The following is a 7072-nucleotide window of genomic DNA, read 5'->3' as shown; positions in this document are numbered from 1 at the left end:
CAGGGTTTTTGGGCCTTCTTTGGTCCATCAGGCCTGATCTGGTCCATCAGGCCTGATCGACGTGTTAACCTTTCTGGTCTGAATGTCATACATCTTCTTATTGGGTCTTGCAGCTCAAACTGTAACATTTAATTATGTAATCAGGATTTATTTATCCCTATCAATTTCTAACCACATTCTTTCTGGTTCTAATTTACATTATCATTTTTTTTCAGGATATTAACATTTAATTTAAATTAGCTAACGGGACAACTAAAAATTTATGACCGATCCTTACTTTTACGGGAAAAAAACCATGTCAGTTTTTAGTTATACTCATGTGGGCCCCAATCATTAATTTTGTCATGACATTATTTTCTTAAGTAAATGTTATACATTTTTACTCCATTCATCTCGAATTACATGTCTATTTTAAAAGAATCATAAATATTAAGAAAAATAAATATAAATAATTTAATTATATTAACTAACTATAACATGTGGAATGAGGTTAATCATAAAAATATAAATATAAATGATAGATATGTAAACCAGAGGTGATTTTGAAAATATAAATTTATATTAAAAATTGAATGGATTATTAAACTATTTTTTTTTCTAAAACGGGCATGTATTTTGAAAGGGAGAAAACAATAAATTTTAATTATTATAAATAACTAAAAGAAAATGCTAGAGACTCCAAATATTATTCCCTATTTTTATAAATTGTAACTTTTCCTAGTAATAATATGGGACCCCGCATGCATTCATATGTACCCACAAATTATATTTAAACACGTGTCATGCCACGTCACTTTGTAATTATTTTGGTACGAATTTTGGGTTACGTAACATTACTCGCGAGACCATTTCGGTCTACACATGGCTAGGCACTTTGGTCGTTGGTTTCTCGATAAAAACTCTCTGACGTCGAAGATCTCACGAGCAGGACTGACGAAAGTCTCTCAAGTGATTAGGCGGGGACAGGATTCGAACCTGCAGTCTTCAGGTCATGAGCCTGATGAGTTGACCATTCCTCTACCCCGCTTCTTCCCCTTCTCTTTCTTTCACTATTCCCACCTAGGTCCCCGGCTTTGGTTGCTTGGCCGGGATAGAACCAGCGCTTGGTGTGTTGCCGAAGGCGAAGCACACTGGTTACGGCTAATGCAGCTAATCTAGCTGGGGGAAATGTAGCTTATATAACAAGCTACTTACTAGGGAACTAGCTTCGGGGGATGTTCCCAGATGCTCGGAGATGCATCTTTCCTATGGTGGTTAGGTGCCATCTAAGCCCTTCAGTTGACCAATTCCCTACCCCACCTCCAAGTAGCCGATCTCAAGCACAAAGTCCTGGATCTGGCACCTTTCTCGACCGGCAACAAAGCAAGAAAGAAAGAACAATGGCTACTTGGCCCACAAACAAACCTTTCACAGTTGCACTCCTCCCGCTAGAACCACATTCTTTGCCTAGCAGCCAAAACAACAAGTACTCAGGCTACAATGAAAGTGATATTGATCTGAGTGAAAGCTATGATTCTAAGAGCGAAGTGAAACGAAGCAAGACAACGATACTGAAACACAAAAACTAGCTCTAGCGGCAAGGATGAGCGAAGCGATGATGGCTTGAATGGAAACAATGAGGGCGGGAGCGCTACTACTGAAATAAGAAACATAGATGATTCAGACTCATGCTATGGGAGTGACTCTGAAACTACGCCTCGTTTAGAGACTAGTGATGGTAGTGATTCAGACAACAATAACAATAGCACTTCTTCAACTAGCTCTGGCAACATCTATCCAGAAGTCAGAACTGTTCGTTCAGATGGCAATGGCAGCTACTATGAGAGCAACAACTATGATACAGAAAGCAACAGCAACACAAGTGCGCGGGAAAGCAACAACTATGATAGCACAGAAGAGAGCAGCTCTGGGAGTGATTCAGACAACAATAACAATAGCACTTCTTCAACTAGCTCTGACTCTATACCAGGTCATATCTGAAACTAATCCACCTACCAGCTCTTCAACAACTAGCACTTCTTCGCCTACCAGCTCTTCAACTAGCTCTGGCACCAAGACTACTAACCATTCTTCAACTAGCTCTGGCAACAAAAAGAAAGAGATACAACTTCTTATGATGATTCTTCTAGCAACAAGACTACAACTGATAGCACTTCTTATAGCACTTATGACAGTCTTAATAAGCCTACGGATGTGAAAGATGGAAACAATGATGCTGTAAGAACCTCGCTTGATCTGAGTGATGATAGCAGCCATGACAGGCCTAATAGCTCAGGTGGCTCTTCAACAGCACAAGAAAGGCCAACCATTTCAGATATTGATCTGAGTGAAAGCTGGAGTTCTAGTAGTGATTCAGAAAAGAATAGCTCATGTAGAGGCAAAGACCCAATCACCTGTTCTAATTCAAGCTATGACTCTGAAACTAATGCACCTGATGACTCAACAGATACGACTCATGGAGAGGCTAGTGAAGACAATAGCTCAGACTCAGGCTCAGGCAGCTCTGGGAGTGATGCTACTTCTGAAAGTACGCCGGAGGATGGAACCTCTCACACAATTCGAGCATCTTTCAGAACCTCGCTTGATCAGAGTGATAGCTCAGGCAGTAAAGACCCGGATCCAGGCAGTGACAATTCGAATTCAACAGATACGACAAAGATGCTCACACATAAGCGTATCAAAGACTTAGATGACCCATGACCGGATACATGAAAAGTCTCGCAAATAGGGAATGTGCAAGAATCGTAGATCGAACAGTCCCATTGAGTACATATCATTCATCTGCAAAGAAACTGGTCTTCTTTGTTCTGGTGGTCGACAATCAGCTCTTATGCGCAAACAGCTCTTTTTTGACTTACTTATAGCCCTACGGAAAGTGTTGTAGTTAGCTAAAGTGTAGCTAATGCAGAGCAGCAAGTGTAGCTAGGGGCTAAGGTGCTAAAGTTGCTATTGAAGCTAGGAGTTCTTGTTCCTGCTTGAGCGAGTAGTTCGGGGGAAATGTTGCTAAGAGCTCTGCTGTTTTAGCAGTTATTGTAGCTATTGTTGTTTGAACTAAGCAAGTGTAGCTAACCTCGCATTCTGTAGCTGAAAGCGCTATTCAATGTTGCAGTTGCTTCTAACTATTAGCTCTTTGTCCGGTAAGTTCTCTTTTAGTTGCTTGGATACGTAGTTAAAGCAGAAAAGCGATGTATAGCTTTAGAAGCATATACAGTATAGTAGCAAAGAAACCGTTGCTAGGATGCCAAGAGACTCTACGAGGCAATAAGGCGTGTTATATGCTTATAACAAGGTAGTTTACTTGCTGTTAATGTATCCGGTCTTACCCAACCAGCTTATGGCACTGTAGCAATTCAATTGACTTGAAAGAAATCCCTTAGCTTAGCGACATCCGAGGTCGAATGCTTTTCTGCTGTTCAAAGAAATGCTTACCAGGTCTGGGCTGGATCCCAATCCAATAGCCGCAATTAGTTCGGAAAGACAAATGCCAGTCTCGGGTCCTAGTAAGACTGACTTTGCAGCAGATTCCGTGGCATCGGACGCAGAGGCATAGGCACAGGTGGCATCGTGCGTAGGTAGAGGCGTAGGCACAACCCTATTCTATTAGTAGCCTTAAATGGGGCGGGGCATGAAGCTACAGGTTCTATTTGCGGTCGTGAGACAGAGGTCGGAGGCAACATGTTATATAGGCAGCCATGCATATTAATAGATCTTCTTCTTTCTTCTTCTTTTCTTTCTTGATAAAGAAAATCCATAGGTGCTGGAGCGAAAGCAGCTCGAACGAAGAGAAGAAGCTGCAACCATCAACGGCAAAAAAAAGACGTTGCTTGCGTTAGTGTTCGTAACGAATCCCTCGGGAGGGCATAGGAAAGCGACTACACCACCCTTGTTTGAGCTTATATCGAGCGTTCCCCACCACAGGTTTATCCTGCGATTTCTCTTTACTGAACCTGGCCAAAGGATTCGTTTTCCAATGTATATGTCAACGTTGACAAAGCTGTTTACGTAATAGGCTGCTGGCTAGAAACATAGGAATTTGGAATGTTGAGATGACTGGTTTATCGATACACTCGAGTAGACAACAAGCCCAACTTATTTAGCCTCTATCGCGCAAAAGGGACTCCTTTTCTTTATAGGTGTTATCGTTACATTCAAGCCTAAACCTAGGGTACAAGATCAAAAAGAATGCATTGGAACAGATCTGCAAATATCTCTTGACCTGTGGACCTGTCTCACGTGCAAAGAAACCGGAATTCATGAATAAGTCAAAAAGCACCTCGTATGTGAAATATCTCTTTTGTGTTCCTGGAGTACATATCATTCATCTGCAAAGAAACCAGATCCGCCGCCCTAGTTAGTGTAGTCGTTGAGAGGGAGTACCCGCCCTATTAATATTAAGTACGTCTAAGAAAGGAGATAGATAGTAGGTATGTCCTGGAAGCAAAATAGCTTCTTTTTAAGTATGTCATCGTAGCAAGATGGGCAGGCTAGCCAATTATAGGTACCCATCACTAGGAAGATAGAGAATCTTTCTTTCACTATACTCTTAGAAAGAGCATTCTTGTATTATTATATATAGGCCAAGATTAAATTCCTCTATCTAACTCCCCTTCAGCGGGACCGGAAAAAGGGGTCAGGTACCAGCAGTGACAATGGCAAAGGGGGGAGCTGGACACTAGTTGTGCTAGTGGAATGACCCAACTGGACCTAGTCAGCCCGAACCTTTTTGCGGTTCTAGAGGACCCTGAACAAGAAGAGGCAAAGATGCCAGATCTGGACACTGCTGAACCGGAAGAGATTGCTCAGGATGAGTGTCTGGGTAACAAAGCCGAGGAGGGTGTAGTCAAGGAGAGAACTCCCGAGGAGAGTGATTTGGCCCATAGAGGCGAGGATCTGGAAGAAAGGGTTGATACCGGGAAAATTTTATCTTCTATCACGCCATTTCTTTATCTTTATTAGTAGCGAGCAGCAAGCTACAAGCATGAGGTCTCACCTTATCTTATAGGTCATATATATTTATTATTTTAATCGGCCAGGAGCCTTGGTTCCGCTCGACCGGAGATACGACGTCATTTATATTTATCGAAAAGACCTTTAACTAGCCTTTCACCCCTTTTTAAAGCAATGAATGGGATCAGCGTGGTAGCTCGACCGGATGGAGTTGGCCAATAGTGACTAGCCGCACCACGGAGTAGGGATGCCTTGAGGATTCGGTATCATCTTCTTCACCGGGCACCCCGGAAGCCAACTCAAACTCAAAGCATTAGTGATCACCGCCTTTATGATGAGTTTTACGCATTCGATTGAAACGAACTTTTTATTTCTATAGGAAATTGGATTTGAGTTTTGAATGGCACCTACATCTAATTGAATTGATATGGTCGTCTACTATACTAGATACACAGAGGACTCCCTTCCGCCTGGCAGCTAGGACAGAAAGCTATAAGAAAGAAAAAAGAAAAAGCGCACTCAAGGTCCTTCCTTCACTTAAATGGTCTAATGGGGCAGGGCGCATAACCACGAAAGCCCTTTGAGTCAAACAGCCTACGGTGTTTATTTTCCAATAAAGTAAAAAAAAGTGTACAGTTAGTTAAGTGAAAATAAGACTGCAACATCATCTGGAATAGTCTTTTTTTTTAATGAGTCCATGCGAGCGTTGATCCAGCCATTGCTAATATTGCTAATATAATTCTTTCTTTTCAGTAGGATAAAGAAATACATTTTTTCTTTGGCAGTTGAAGAGTTGTAGTTGGATAAGGGGGTTGGAGTTCTATCGTTAAGCTAAGCCAATCCATCATGAAAGTTTGAAGTAGGCAAAAGAAAAAGCCAACCAGTTCTTGTTGTAAGCTAAGCCCCCCCTCGGCTTCCTTATGGAAATATTCGATCTTATAAATTCATTAAATGAAACTTATCTTCTTCGGGAGCAAATCCGAAAGCGCTTTTTGGAGTTATTTAGCGCGGACTTGCCCCAAATACAAGGGAAGCTACCGCCGTATACTCGAAAAAGAGAGCGACTTCACGAGGCAATATCAAATCTTGCCGAAGACACTTATGGCACTAAAGAGGGGCCCGAAGTCTACCGGGAAATGCTCCACGAGATCTCTAATGAAAACGAGGATCTTGAGGGCTTTTTCTACAACAACCTGTTCTATTGGGTAACCAAAAGGAAAAGGCCCGTATTTTAGTAGATAAGGGGGATTCGTGAGAATGGCGTAGGAGAGAAGGTCGAACGCTAACCCCTGACCGAAAATAGAAGCAATTCCAAAACCTTTCTTTTTTAGGTATGCCGCCCCGCGAGCAAGGAGTGCCACGCACGAGCGGAGCGAAAACAAAGCAAGGGGAATTCTTCGATTTTTTGGGGGGGAAATCCTTTGATTGTGTATTGAATATAGATCCATGTCTTTCTTGTTCCACTAGCTAGGACCAAAATCTCACATGTCCGTTTCGTTATTACAACCTTCTTTTTTGATGTCAAAGACCAGAAGCTACGCGCAAATTCTCATTGGATCTCGGTTGTTCTTAACAGCGATGGCTATTCATTTAAGTCTTCGGGTAGCACCACTAGATCTTCAACAAGGTGGAAATTCTCGTATTCCGTATGTACATGTTCCTGCGGCTCGGATGAGTATTATTGTTTATATCGCTACGGCTATAAACACTTTCTTGTTCCTATTAACAAAACATCCCCTTTTTCTTCGCTCTTCCGGAACCGGTACAGAAATGGGTGCTTTTTCTACGTTGTTTACCTTAGTTACTGGGGGGTTTCGGGGAAGACCTATGTGGGGCACCTTTCGGGTGTGGGATGCTCGTTTAACCTCTGTATTCATCTCGTTCCTTATTTACCTGGGTGCACTGCGTTTTCAAAAGCTTTCTGTCGAACCGGCTCCTATTTCAATCCGTGTTGGACCGATCGATATACCAATAATCAAGTCTTCGGTCAACTGGTGGAATACATCGCATCAACCTGGGAGCATTAGCCGATCTGGTACATCAATACATGTTCCTATGCCCATTCCAATCTTGTCTAACTTTGCTAACTCCCCCTTCTCAACCCGTATCTTGTTCGTTCTGGAAA

At 42.2% G+C, this 7072-nt stretch overlaps 1 non-coding gene across 1 annotated transcript; it reads right to left on the bottom strand.

The window, feature by feature from the left end:
• Positions 1–954: 954 nt before the first annotated feature.
• TRNAM-CAU (transfer RNA methionine (anticodon CAU)) lies at positions 955–1027 on the bottom strand. The gene has a single exon. It is a non-coding gene; the product is annotated as a tRNA-Met (tRNA).
• Positions 1028–7072: the final 6045 nt, after the last annotated feature.

This window comes from Apium graveolens, chromosome 11 (genome assembly GCF_009905375.1).
Source record: "Apium graveolens cultivar Ventura chromosome 11, ASM990537v1, whole genome shotgun sequence".
Taxonomy (NCBI): domain Eukaryota; kingdom Viridiplantae; phylum Streptophyta; class Magnoliopsida; order Apiales; family Apiaceae; genus Apium; species Apium graveolens.
This window is presented reverse-complemented; position numbering and strand designations above follow the sequence as displayed.